Source organism: Haliaeetus albicilla, chromosome 9 (assembly GCF_947461875.1).
Source record: "Haliaeetus albicilla chromosome 9, bHalAlb1.1, whole genome shotgun sequence".
NCBI classification, from domain to species: Eukaryota; Metazoa; Chordata; class Aves; order Accipitriformes; family Accipitridae; genus Haliaeetus; species Haliaeetus albicilla.
The window spans coordinates 37,731,212-37,745,582 of NC_091491.1; the positions used below are offsets into that span (position 1 = coordinate 37,731,212).

Here is a 14,371-nt window from a genome sequence, read left to right on the forward strand (position 1 = left end):
AGTAAAAAGTCTGACGGCGCAGGGCTCGGCAAGGCCGGGGCAGTGCCTCCCAGGGCTGGGTGCAGCCGTGCGCATCATCCTGTGCTGGGTGCCGCTGCGGGAGGATGCAGAGCCAGCACCCGCTGAAGGACTCGCTGCCATGGGTGCTGAGCCGCCACCTGCGGACTGACAAAGTGTCTGGCACAAAATCCTCAACAGCACCTTCGAATGGCAGTAGATGAGTACGTGAGGCATCTTAATTCAAGTGTTAATCTGCCATAGATACAGCACACTTTTTTTGCAGAACTGCGGTGCTGTTGAGTACAAGACATCCACGTGGGGCTGGCTGACACATCAAAACCCACGGGAGAGACAAGCTCGGAAGCTGAGCCTGGTGCCAAGTGCATCTCTGATTGCACTGGATGCCTCGATGGTGCTGGACCTGTATTTCCCCGTTCCCATTGCAGGACCGTTTCCCACCTCCTACCCCCATTTGTGGGACGGGAGCAGCAGCGGGTGCACGGTGGGGCTGTGACCCAGGTGTCCATCCACCCCATGGCCAGCCAGCCCACACAACTCTGTGCCTCTGCATCCAGAAATCCCACCCCTCACCTGCATCCCTCCTGGCTGGGTGCCGCTCCTCGCCTCCCACTTAGAAAACTCTTTGGAGCTGGGCCACGTTTTGTTTTGTTCATTCCCCAGGGGAGGCACACATTTTCTCCTTGCTTTTAATTCCATTTTTTCTGGCACTAATCCAATGGCATTTATTTCTTTTATAAATGTTGTTTGAATAGTTGGCAGCATATCATTATTATAAGACTAAGTTTTACCCCTAATGTAAATTTAATAATTTTCAACAATGATCTTCTACAGCATTTTAAAATGTTTATCAACTGTTCAACAGGAAGACAGGCAAAAGAAAACAAAGAAGAAGCCCTGCAATGGCTCCTTTAAAACTGTTTTTACAGAAACTATATTTTAAATAACTCTTTCTGACTTTATATAAGCAAAAGAACACTATTTCCATCACAACCACTTTTTCTTTTCTGAAGCAGAATCTCTGCTAACCACAGCACTTCCCATCATAAGACAGTCTAGGGATATAGGAGAGGCAGAGTTTGCTAAAGGAGAAAATATATTTTATATTAAGAGATTTAAAACAGCAATAACAATTGGTGTTACAGAAACCTACCTCTCCTGCAAACACTGTACCAACATCAAGACAGGTGCAATACACTCAGTGCCATAGAAATGTGTGATTCCGAGTATGGTGGAGGAATAAAGAAAGGGAATTTTTACTGTTAGCCTAGTAATTTCATTACAATCGAATTTTAGTCTGAGCTTTTTAATTAAAATATAATAATTCACACTATAGCCAGCAGAGGGAGCATTTAAAACAAAGACTGATTTGAACAGGTCCAGCACGTTTCTAAAAACACACTATAAAACCGAAAGCGTTATTGCACCAAAACATTTGTGGCAACCCAACCCCTGACTTGTGAATTCACGTATGGGCAAGGCATAAAACTCAGGCTAATGGGAGATTACTCAGATTTCTTGCAAAAAAAACCCAACCCAAACCTGTCAGAACTCGGCATGAATCACTTTCAGTCCTTGGCATGTTATAAGGATTTTTTTTCAGGCTATCTAGCTGCTATTAGTTCAGATTTTGCAAACCAGTTGGGGCGTGTGCGGTTATTTGGGTCTCGCTGTAGGCACCTGTGTATGTTTCTAGTCTGCAGATCCCAAAGGGTGCGGGAGTGCACGGGGAGGGGGGGAAGTCCAAAAAATCTATGGAGAGCTGTGCGTGCCCCTGGAAGTGGTTGCATTTCAACCCCCAAGGGTAATACCTGGGGAAGTGGAGCTATTTCTGCCCTTGTGCCAGGGCATTTCTGCTCCTTTAATGGTGCATAAGGCAACTCATTGTGAGAAAAAGGTGATTTTTACGGGCCTTGCGCTCCCTGCTCCTGATGCTGGGAGGAGGAGAGGGCCTTTCCGAAAGCCCCACTGGGAAAGCAGCCCTGATGCTCTGGTCTGGGGCCCACAGGAGCCAGTTTTACTTGGCACAGTCAGCAGTTGAGGTTTAGCTTATTTTAGCAATCAGATGAGTTACCTTTGATGTTTTTCACCATCCAGCCACATGCACACACTCCACACTGCATTAGCTGCCATCGCATCATCTGCTCCAGTGCCTTCATCCCTGCAATGCAAACATGCTGAGGGGTTATGAAACACTGCAAAGTAAGAACGGCTCGGCAAAGCAGCAGCATACATCTAGTATGACTGTATCTACTTCTGAGGGGTTTTCCCCCCCCCAAAAAAATCCTATGCTGAAAAGCGTGCAAAGGCAGGAGTCAGCAACGCCGTCTCACCTCCTTGCTGGAGAGGCTGGGTGCAAGGTCTCAGGGGCCGTGCCTCGCATTAGGGCTCCAAAAACTTCTGCGTTTCCTTTCGCATTCCCACTTTGCATCGCCATTGCCTCTGCAAAAGTGCAACAGAGCTTAACAGACTTCCAAAATACCATACTATTACACCTCAAATCCCGCTTTTGATAGTCTGTGTGGATGTCCGAGGGAGGGAAGATGCTATTTGTTATTTTACAGTCACTGCAACGCGCTGGAGGCACAGCCTAAGCCTGCCTTTGAGCACAAAGAGCCAGCTTCTTAGTTCAAGTCCTGCATGATCTGCTCGGATTCCAGGCAACTAATCAGAAAGCACATCGTGGATTTGTATTTACTGTTAAACCCAGAGAGGTCAGCGTACAGACAGGGCGTCTTGTATATAAGGACTGTCTTTGGACACAGACGTAGACTTCGCTGGGTGTTGTCCAACTCCACAGCAGAATCATGAAAATCAAAGCTACAAATGTGAAAATGGCCTATGGAATTGTATGGCTCACCACGAGTGATACGGTGAAGCTGGTGAAACAGAAGCTTAGAGCCTGAGCCAACGTATATTTTTAAGCACACTCTAAGAAACTACTTATTATAAATTATATTTGTGTATACACATATATATGTTTCAATAGTACAAATCTAGAACCACTTCCTTACGGACTATAGACTGACTCTAGGTTTATAATGGTCCTTTCAGTCAGACTAAAATGATGCTATTGGCATCAAGGTGGGCTTAGGCCTTCTATTTTGATGAGTGTCATCATCTTTATTTCTTGGGCTGGTGATCTTCCCACCTGACTGAGTTTTCAAGGGAATGTCTTGAGTTTAAGATCTAAAAACGTCTGCTAACCTGTCGCCTGGAGGCAGATGCATATGCTTACTTATATCAACCACCCATCCCATCTCTTTGGGCCTTTACATCAAAATGTAAATCCCAATCTTAACTTACTTTTCAGTGTCACTTTGAAATGCAACTTTATCCTGAGTAGAGTTTATTCTTACCATGGCACCTCTCCTGTGCCTCCCCAGAACAGTATCTCCTGAGCTGTGAAAAGTCGTTTACTGTTTGCATATTAACCCAGTAGAGCCAACACAGCTGGGTGCTCTTCCTCCTAAAACTTCCTCAACAGACTTGTTTACTAACCTGTAATCAGTTAAGGGCAGCAGGGTTAACTCAGCACCTCTTTGGTGACAGGAGTCACCAAACTTTACTTGCAGGCATCCAAGCAACTCAGCTTGACCCAATCTCAGTTCCCAGAGCTGGAGTTGGGAGCAAAACCTTCTTTCTTTCAACTTCCAAATCAATCATTAAAAGCTAATATGTGCCAGGATCCATAATGCAATTTTGCAGTCACTTATTTTCCAGATGAAAAACAAGTTAAAGCAGAAGGTACTTTTCCTGTCAATACCTCATCCTTTCCCTAAGTAACGTCTCAGGAGCCAGGGGATCTTTACTGCGTGGGAAGAAAGAGGGCGTCTGTGGGGCAGGGGAGAGGAAAGTTGGAAAAGCAACAACAGTTTAGCGCAGGCTAAACTGTCATGCCTCCACTAGCCCTAGCAGGAGCAGCTCTTCCATGGGCAGAGCCAGCCCTCCGTGGGACTGGGGCAGCTGTTGACTCCCAGGTAGGGCTGTGGGGAATTCCACCGCTTGTGTCACTTCTCTCCTGAACAGCACCTGGGCACGCGCCAGCTCTTCGTAAATGGCGAGGCAAAACAATGAGGGCGTTTACTCATTTGGGCTTGCAGGAAGAGATTGTGAATTTAATCAAAACAGCTAGTTTGCAGCCTGGGGAGCCCCTCTTCGGCTCCCGAATGGAGCTGGAGCAGCCAAAGGCTGAGATTCATGACTAGCCTGGCGCTCAGCTGCATGCGTTTCACTTAAACTGTACGATTTCTATAGCCTGCCTGCGCAAGGCACTGCACAACTCACCAGTTCACCAGAGTGTCAGCAGTGTTTATTCAGGTAAGGGTTTTACCACGTAAACACACCATCATGAGCTGGCACTTGCACTAACTGAGCAGGTTTGCTATTTTCTTCCTTGACAATGTTCCTACCGCACCCAAGCTGCTGCAGGCTTGGGAGCATGGAGATTCCTCTGAAAATATTATACTCCTCACAACAGCTGAGGACACTCAGCTATTTATTAAGGAAGAAATTAGATGACTGACATATTGGCATTTTAGGACCTTATCTACAGTCTGCTGCAGCCAACAGAGAGAGACCGATGCTATCCATAAAGATCTGTGAGCACCCAGTGTCTCTTGAGCTCTGTCGCAGTGAAGTTGGAATAGGGATACAACTCAGATTATGAAACTTTTGCCCACGTATTTAGAGTTGCTTCATCTAACGTGCTGGTGAAAGAGCCCCCAACACCAGAGCAAGGAGAGCAGTAACTGGAACAAACAAACAGAGCGTAAATGGGATTTTACTATACTCTTTTGAATAGGCAAACTGCCACACAGGTGGGTAAGGTCAAAACTTTCAGACTTGGTGCTTTCTGCAAGATCAATAAATCAATCAACAGCCAAGGAAAGAAGAACACGGGACTGCTGTCTCTTATCTGCTCCACCCCACCACTCGGATTTTTTCCCCTTCCCTGAAATGTGTGAAAAGCAATGAGCCAGTGTGGTTTTGGTAAAGAGTGCTTCAAATACTAAACGAGCCTGCTGCTCATAACTAATAAGGAAGGAGGTTAGCCAAAACGCCCTGCCAGTTTTCTGGCTCAGCCTGAGCTGCCATGCCCTTCTGGAGCCGCCGTAAACGAGAGGTCAGCACCACTCTTACAAAGCCATTAAAAAGAACTCTTGGGAAATGTTAGGAAGTAGTGCAAATCAGGATTGTTCTCCTCCTTAGCAAAACCTTGCTAGAGGTATCCAGATTTCACCAGCCAAAACCAAATCCCTTACAATTAAGGAGAAGAGTGCTTTTACGTGCTTTGAAGTATCCTACGTACCTGAAGTTTCGTTTGCCCTGAGCAGAGAAAGTTTCATTTATGTTTTCTCTCTGATCCGTCTTAAGCAATAATCAGTAAGTGAAATGAGTCCAGCTGGGCAAAGTTGCCTGGGTTTATACACTCTTTTACAACCCTTATCAGGACTAACAAGAAGGGGTAAAATGTTGCAATCAAACAACCCACAGTCAGAGATACCACCACTCCTGACACTACCATTCTTGAAAACACTGTTCTCCCACTTTATGCTCTAATCTCAACTTTTTATTATCGTCAGGATTTAATGTGTCAGGTATTTAACAGGTTTGCATGCAGCACAGCATGCAGGGCTGGAAATACAGGCCCTGGCTAATGAAAAAGTCACCTTTTCCCAACCTGCTCTGTTTTAACTGCAGAGATGCCAGCCTATCTGTCTTTCATCACCTACCTGGAGATGCAGATACGTAACCACAGAGCTTGACTTCTCCAGATTCATCTTTCTTTCTTATCCTTTTATTTCTCCTGCATGTACCTGTTCATGCTTTAGACATTTGTTTTCTGTGGAAACACTTTCTTGGTGGCAGCCACAGGTAGAGAGGTTTAAACTGAGGGTGACAGGGATTTCTGCGAGGTCTTTGCAATGAAGAGGCAGCAAGTCTCTCTTGCAATGGTGTGTTTCTATCAGAGGTTAAGAGATGTACTTTTAAAGTGTTTTGTGAGCAATTCATATGACTTTAATATATATTCTCACCATAAAGGAGGACACAAAGCTCCGTGGTTTTAGAGGCGCTAGCATTAGGCATTCTTGGATTCTCAGACTCACTGATAAGGCAAGTAACCTGAGTTTGCACGGTTAATACCATTTCAGGCTTTTTTATCTTCTTTTTTTCCCAAAATATTTTCACAGGGAAATAACCACAGGAATTTGAGTACTGTGTTCAGCAGCAGTGCATTTCCTGGCTTTCCAACTTACTGTAACTACACCCTGTGTAAGAATTTTGCTTTTTCTCTGATCATTTATTTTAATTCAGGAATGAAGAGTGAGGGACATTTGCGCTCCCCTTACCTAAGTTTGCTCCTCGGAGGATATCACCAGCGTGGCTCACAAGCCCATGCTCCCTGCTGAGGTGTGGAGGTGTGTGGTAGGAAGGATCTGCCCAGATCACCATCACCTGAGCTTCCTCTCGGTACTTTTCATCACAGTTGAAGACAACTTTGTTTATGCACAATAATTTCCATGGTGCACCAAGCCAAACGCTTGTTTATCAAAAACCATTATCTAGTAACATTATCTAGGTGTCCACAAACATTTTGAAGCTTGAATAATATTTGCTCAATTTAAGTTCAAGTTCAGACCATACTCACCAAGAAAAGTCAGGTGAGGTTTTCCAGTATGGTGACATCTTCCTTTTCTTTCCTTATGCAATTAGGCATGCAACTTGCTCATTCCAATTAATGTAGTCTTTTGAGAAAAATAAAATCCATATATGAAATCTAATAGCACAGGTAGATCTGCAGGGATTAACAATATGAAGGAGAACATTGTCAAGCATATAATGATATTTTGTGGCATGTTTGCTACAGCTAATGCTTTTAATTGCATTTTCCAGTTTAATTCTAGTAGCCAAAGGCTCAATGCACAAGGCAAATAAAAGATAGGATAATTGGCATGCCCAAGTGCCTCTTTTCAACATAAATCAGGCAGACAGCAAATATGAGTTGAGCAAGGAGATCACTGTTTTGCAGTTTAATTCACTCGAGATTTTGCCAAAATTAATTTTACACTGCAGGATGGAAAAACAGGCCTGGGAAATGCACTGAAAATGTCAGGAGGAATTGGAGTCACACTATCCCCCTTCCACATTAACATTTCACACAAGTGTGAGAAAGCTTGTAAGGAGACTGATCAGGGAGGAATAGGATCAGATAGATTCATCTTGCTGGGTGCACTTCTCCATTCCCTATGTTTGTCTGAAGATGCATTACTAAAAGATTCCTCTGTGATTACAGGTGTAATTAGTAAAAGGCTTTTCAAACAGAATGACCTTCCTACAAACCCGACAGCAGCAACAGATTTTACTATCTGTGCCCAGCTGTTCTTTTTAAGACATCAGCCCTGCAAGTACATGCAGAGGTGAACTATCACACGATTTCAATTGGCACTACACAGCAGTTCGTATGTACACAAGGAGCTGCAAGGTAACGATTTTGACTGTAAGCCCTCTAGAGCTAACATTATCTTTATGGGCTTAGACAAATACACTACCACAGCTTTGTTTTTAAGTCCATCAGAGTTGCAAGGTGAAATAAGCAAAAGATAAGGACTTTTCCTTGAGTTTTAAGCCCAGGTGGGTTTTCTGCTGTTTGATCTAGAAGTCCAGCCAGCGCAAATAACTTCAAAACTGCTAACAGTCATTAAGCATAGTCATTCGCTCATCCGTCTGAGTACTATGCACTTTTCCTTTGAAGATAGAATAAATAGGTATTCCTACTTATTGACACTGCAGAGCTTACACAGCTTCTTTGGAGAAAGCCTGATTCTCCAGAGCTTTGCATGGCAGCAGCTGAAACACAGCTGGCCAAATTCCCTGCTAGTCTCATCTGAAATATTTCTATTAACTTTGAGAGAGTTTCACCCCTTTATGCCAGCAGACAGTCGACTCTACTGCATGTGCATTATGTTCTGAGTTCCAAAAATTTGGCAGCTATTCACCAGGGGTTTTTTAAGCATTTTTATTTACTATAATGAAAACATGTCTGTATTTGGCTTCTCCACAGGTTATTTGGCCATCTAACCTTACAAAACACTACAGTGATGCTGTTGATCACAACCAGTTTTGGAAGGCCACGCTGTGTTGAGTACAGTATTTCCAGGCTGTAAGCCATAAAGCAAGCCTGTTCCTGCTGCAGTTCATGTGGCTTTTGCTATGAACTGGAATGAGGGCAGGACCACATCCAACGCATGGTCCCAAAGACACTCGCACATATTTCAAACCGACAAATCATCAGCTGTAAAAACAAAACATTTGGGGAAACTCCAGTCGGGGAGCAAGCTGCCAAAAAAAATTATTCTCTGTGTACGTGGAGTTGTTTTTAATTCCCGTTTTGCTCTGTGGCCTGGCCGAGGGCAAGGACAGGTGAGTGCTAGTTCGAGGGAAACAGTGGGAGCAAGCAGCTGAGTGACAGGATAGTCCCTTTTCAGCACCAACAAGCCATTAGTTGGACTTTGCTTTAGTGTAAGGTTGCACCCTAACATTGCAGCGCTTGTTCCAATAGATCCCTCATTGTATTACTGAAGACCAGCTCCTGAAGGGCGTGACATTTCTTGCTGGCTTGACGATAATCCCATTAACTGGGTGAGTCTCCGAGCACAAACTGTGTGTCAGTTCTGCGATTTCTGCAGGGATTGCCTGTGTAGCTGGGGCTCGGCGCAATTACCACCGATGTCTCAAGTGCAGAGGTCTGTAAGCACCTTTATACACTTGTACCTTTACTTTATAATCTTCAGTTCAGATCAGTGTTACTGAGAGCACTTCTTTACAGTCAAAAAGGTGGTGTCATAAGGGATGAAAGCCAGATGTTCCATGTTTATCCAGTATCAGTGATTTCATAACACTTAATTTGCAAGTCATGACTAGATTATTTCAGCTGCCAATGGCACAGCCCAAGCATCGAGCTGTGTTCCCTCCGCTCGGTGCACTCACAACTCTGAACTAAGTTGCAGGAATGTTAAATTACCATCACTAGGAAGAAATGCTTCAGAAATACATATTTTGCCTTTTGAAAACTGGATTTCACAAATAGATAACACATACCTTAAAAATGCTCCTTGGGGCACAAAAGGTCAGTCTCTGGAAGCATTCAGCTTTGTGCCGATGAACGAGTGGAGCGTGATGCTGACCACCGGCTGACCTTTTTGCTGATGCTGCCTGCGTCAGGATAAAGCACGGATCCTTCTGCAGCTATACAGATTTGGCAGCATTGATACTGTTAGATTAATTAATAGTGTCTTAAGCTGAACACAACCTAAGGCCTTTATATTTCCTTGAGCTAATGCTTCCTGCACCTGACGTTTCTGTGCAGAAGATACATATCTTGTCCCCCATCACCCAACACTTACACCCTGCTCACTTTGTCTTACCTTTACGAGACTGTTGCACTCCACTGTAACCGCTGAGACTCCACCAAAGAGCAGAAATTAGGTGAGAAACTTTGGAAGCCAGGTTGGACATTATGGCTTCTACCTACATAAACCTGAGAAAAAGAAAGAGGGGAACACAACAGATTTTGCAAGAACTGCAGAGACTACAGGTCAGTGTAAATACACATTAAACATACACCAAGCCTCTGCTCCAGGCTGTCAGAAACAGCAAAGTAACCTGACGGGGATTTTGGAGAGCTACATGCTTACCAAATAGTGAACTTCATTTGCTTGAAAAATATATTCTTTATGTTCAAAAACTTTGATACCAGGTGTCTTATATGCAAAACAGATAACTGGTTCAACTACAGTGGTACTCATCCAGAGTATTTAAAGCGCAATAAACAAAATTTCGCTAAATGCACCAAACCAGGATTACTGTACACTCGCAGGAATTACAGACTGTGTGCAGGTATTCAAATATATGTATATTTAGATAGTAGAGTGCATTCATTCATACACCTCGATATCTATGCAGACATGGAGATTTTAAGACTGGAGCAGCACCACGTGCAAGGATTATCTGATTAGTAGGGTTTTTAAGTAATCTGTTTCCCATGACATTCCTTCCCCGTGCACAAAAGCAGAGGTTTGTCAAGGCATCAATAATTCAGTCTTAAAAGTCAATTCTTGCAAAGTGCTCTTCAGGCATGAATTCTTCATAATCTGCCTGTGGGGGAGGTGAGATTTCTTCCACCTGATGGTCCCCTTGAAGACAGGGACACACTGCGGTGGAAAAGCTGAATAATTTGGCTAAAGTCAGAGAAGAAATCCAACAAAGAGCCCAGTGTAGCTCTCAGGAGCTCTGGGCTGGCAGGTCTCTCCCTGGACCACACATCTCCATCAGTCTGATGCAGTTTACTGTCTACAGCAACACCACCTCACAGAAATAGGTGAATAATCAAGCATCGATTAAAAAATGTATACTTGTTAAAGAGAACAAAAGTAAGTTTCCAGGCCTAAAAACTCGAATAAGAAATTCAGAGCTCAGAAAAACCCAAAAGCAAGGGAAGGGAACACCAGAAGTTTTCTCTTCAGACCTTTGGGGACCTGGCAGCCTATTGCTCCAGGGAGGATGCAGCTGTTCAGCCTTCAGCCACATCTAGCCCTGAACTCATTAGGTCAGATGGAATATTTTCTCTCTCCATGCACTCCATCACGAGCAATGACAAGAGCTGTTGGACTCTGGAGGCTCACCTCATATAACACTTTACACCTGGACTGGCTCTAAGGAGGGGAATGAACAGAACCAATAACTCACAAACTTCTTTCTCGCAGGATGCAGGCAAGCACCGGCAGCTTAAATGTCAGACTGAAGACAAAACTCCCACTCGATGTAGGCTTGCAAGTCATGCCTTCACGTAGAGCATCATTGAACCACTTTGTTCACGTACATGTCTCTGGATTTAAAACCATTGCGTGGCCATGAGGATCAGACACAGCCTAAGTCAGACAGACAGCAAACCAGGATAATGAATGAGGAATGCAATTTACCCTTCAGGCCCTTGTTTTGATTTACAAAGTGCAAATGAAGCAGAAGTTATTGCTTTTTCCTACAAATCTTGCCTCGGGAACATTTATAAAATTCTGGAGACTTCCTGTATTGCATTTTAAGAACCACAATCCAGAGTCCCTGGCAGTCAGCTGGCTGGCAATATTACCTCTCTGATTGAAGCAGAGACTTTCAAAAGAAGGAAAGAGGTCATTAAACCTATTCTGATGTGCAACAGGTTCTTTTCTGAGTAAGGCAATGATGCCTCTGTGAATTCATTGCTTCTAATAACCTTCAAAGAGATTCAGTGTTGAAGAAAACTGATTCACTTTTAACACAAAGAAACTTAAAATCCAAAGCAACTTGAGTGGTTGCACCAAATTCTCCCAGCTCTTTTCCCTTGTGGCAGATTCAGGGTTAAAATTCCCAACGGCAACAGAATCTACCAGATTCCTGCAACTGGTGTTGCTCCTGTTCTTTCTGCAATGCTGTTTGTGATGATGGGAATCGGAGACCAGCATCAGGGACGTGTTTAGCAGAGATGGAGCATTGCTAGTCTACACTGGGACTTGAATCTGGGCTCGCATCTACATTGGTCCTGTTTAAATAGGAGCCTGTTCCTACACGGCACACAGCAGAGGCAGGAGGGGAGGCACTTGTTTGGTGGAGAGAAGGGGATTCCTCTGTGTGCTTAATCAGATGAAGCATGAAAACCCACCTGAGGAGCTGCGGCCCTGGAAATACTGGGACTTGACTCAGTTCTTTCAAAACAAGAGAGTGCCTCATCCACAGGCAGGAAGCAGTGCTTGAAAAGGGAGTTTTTACAATGTGCTCACATCTGCTTTCCTTCTTACCAAAACTTTCCTGCCTGCCAGCTTCCATCTCCTGTTGCTGTAGCCCTGCTCCAGGCCCAGACCCCAGCCCTTGCCCTGCTCTCCGTGGGTATTTGCATACCTTGGTTAACCCAGGGATGCTGAATTCTTTGTGGGAAACTTCAAAGGGCTTTACTGCATTGTCCTGCTAATGATTTGTAAGCAATCTCTGCCATCCCCATCCAGCTATTGTGCTCCCTGTTGAATAAATGCCTACATAGCCATGTCACAATGCAAGACAAGCACAAGCAAACAAACAGATTGCTACTAGAAACACCGATTTTCTCTTTATAATTCTGAGGCTAGAAACATAAGCACTTATATAATATACACATGCTTATACAATAGGCACATATGCAGTCGGGCACTTTCGGGATCTATCTGATTTGCCATACCTGTACACATTAGTTTTCAGGAATGTGTGTAATTCGTTCTCAAAGCATTTCCTTCGCTCTGAATGTGGACGTAGGTGGCAAATCTGAGATTGCTGGAGGCATGCCAGGCTGGGGAGAGCCGCTGTGCCTCTTCAGTTACATCCTCAAGCAACCCTGGAAAAAAGATTCTGAGCAAATGAAAGAGGATATGATCACAAAGAAAAGGCTATGTATGGAATATGTATAAAATATTTCTAACTTCCACCCTATGAATGTCTTGTAAAGATGAGGAAATTGCTGTTTAATAATAGGTTCCATAGGTCAGCTACAAAAAGGGCTCTCTAAACAAGCATCCACTGCTTGTGGACAGTTTATCAGTTTTAACTGATGCAAAATTAGAAACAGCACCTCTTCCTTGTGACAGAGAGGCAGTGGTGGTAAACATGTCTTAAGAAGACATGTTGAAGAAAAGGAAATACAGTTATGTACAGAGCTGAGTACTCTTTGAGTATCCACCCCCAACATCTCTAGCGTGCTCTCTCTTCTTGGGCAATCCTGATGGCAGCAACCCTGATAACCCTTCTGTCTAGATTTGTGATAGCAACTCATTGTCTTCTGCTATCCTGTAATTTAAATAAAATCTATATATCCAATCAGCAGAACAGTAGCACTAGCAAACATGATGGGCTTTACAGTAGTCTCGCTGCTCAAATTAAGACTGCAATTTCACGCCCCATTCTCCTATTTCAGTGGATAACAGTGAGTTCAAAGGTCCTGTGTTTCCTATTGTAAGAGCTAAGCTGTAGTCTCAAAAAATCTATTTAAAAATTCACATCTACCTCACAATATTCACAACTAAGCCATGAGGTGTGCTTCCCCAGCTCCACTTTCCTTCCACCTCTCTCTCTAAAATATGTTACAGGGAAGAAGGACCTGTATTTCCCTAAATAAGGCAAATGCCCTTTACAGAGCTGAGCACTGGCGAGGAGTAATGTCAGTGTAGTTTAAAGCTGGTTCAGAAGCCGTGGTGGAAGGAAGCATGTGAATGACTGACCCATCGCCCCAGCCCATCCTTTCGTTAAAGGCGAGCTCAGGCCACAGCCTTGGATGAAGGCTTCTCACGCTGCTTTGCACCACCTTGCCCCTTAAATATACCAAGAAAACTCTGTGTTACTACACCATAAATGAGACTTGGGAACTGAAGATTTCTTTCAAACCCGGTCAAAAAGGGACTGGGAGCTGTACACCGATAGTGCCATTGCGATGGTCAAACCACCATCTTGGAGAAGCTGTTGGTGATGTCTCTCAAGCTGTGTCTCTGACTGACTCCTCGCTTGGCCCTAGAAGAGACCTCCCAAAAGGCACTATGGCATGGACATACTGTCCTATTGCATTGGGGGCACCTCAAAATGTAGCTGGTTGTAGGAACAGAAAGCAGGTTCAACTGAGGCTTCCTTTAGAACTTCCTCTGCAGAGAACCACTGCTAAACATGAAACTGCTGGTAACAAATAAAATGAAAGTAAAACAAAACAAAAAAAAAATCCCTGGAGGAAATTAATATTGTGTTTCTCGTAAATAGTACTTCATGTCCAAAATGAGTGTTGTATAACAGTAAGCATTAGGCAGATCTTTTCCCACTAATCTGTTCGATGGGTGAGTTTCAGCAGCCTGAAGTTTACAACAGGGTTGACCAGAAAGCCATTCACCGAGTCTTCTTTTTTTTTTCTCAAAAGTATCAACTTAAAAGAAACCAGAGCCTGGAGATGAGCCAGATTCAACCTCTGCACTGACAAAAAGATCCTGGAGTAGCTAAGGCTGATGCTGGATGGGCAGCTGAGTCCTTCTCACGGCCAGGGAAGGGTCCTCCTCACCCTGGCATTGGCTCCCACCTCTCCTTGCACTGCCCTGGGCTTGCTGGGCTCTTCACTCAGCCAGTCCTCGTTGCTACCCCAGAAGATAACTATCTGGCTTTTTGCTGGATTAATGAGCTGTACCGGCTCTGATGAGCACCCGAGCTGATCCAAGGTAAATAGCAAGATCGTGGGTCTAGGAGCAAGAATTGAATGAGGAAGAAGCAGAGCTTTTTTTCTTTGAGAAGGGGTGAACACATCTAACATCTCACTGCA

At 44.1% G+C, this 14,371-nt stretch overlaps 1 long non-coding RNA gene across 3 annotated transcripts; it reads right to left on the minus strand.

The window, feature by feature from the left end:
• Positions 1 to 2,023: 2,023 nt before the first annotated feature.
• Positions 2,024 to 11,381, minus strand: LOC138686696 (uncharacterized). Of its 3 annotated transcripts, none has more exons than XR_011325989.1 (5): positions 10,768 to 11,381; positions 9,121 to 9,559; positions 6,671 to 6,817; positions 5,754 to 5,983; positions 2,024 to 2,179 (listed from the first exon to the last, which is right to left on the minus strand). It is a non-coding gene; the product is annotated as an uncharacterized lncRNA (long non-coding RNA). The 3 variants fall into 3 exon arrangements; XR_011325990.1 differs by lacking the exons at positions 2,024 to 2,179; positions 5,754 to 5,983 and adding an exon at positions 2,317 to 2,460 and having other exon boundaries at positions 9,121 to 9,234; positions 9,447 to 9,559; XR_011325988.1 differs by lacking the exons at positions 2,024 to 2,179; positions 5,754 to 5,983 and adding an exon at positions 2,317 to 2,460.
• Positions 11,382 to 14,371: the final 2,990 nt, after the last annotated feature.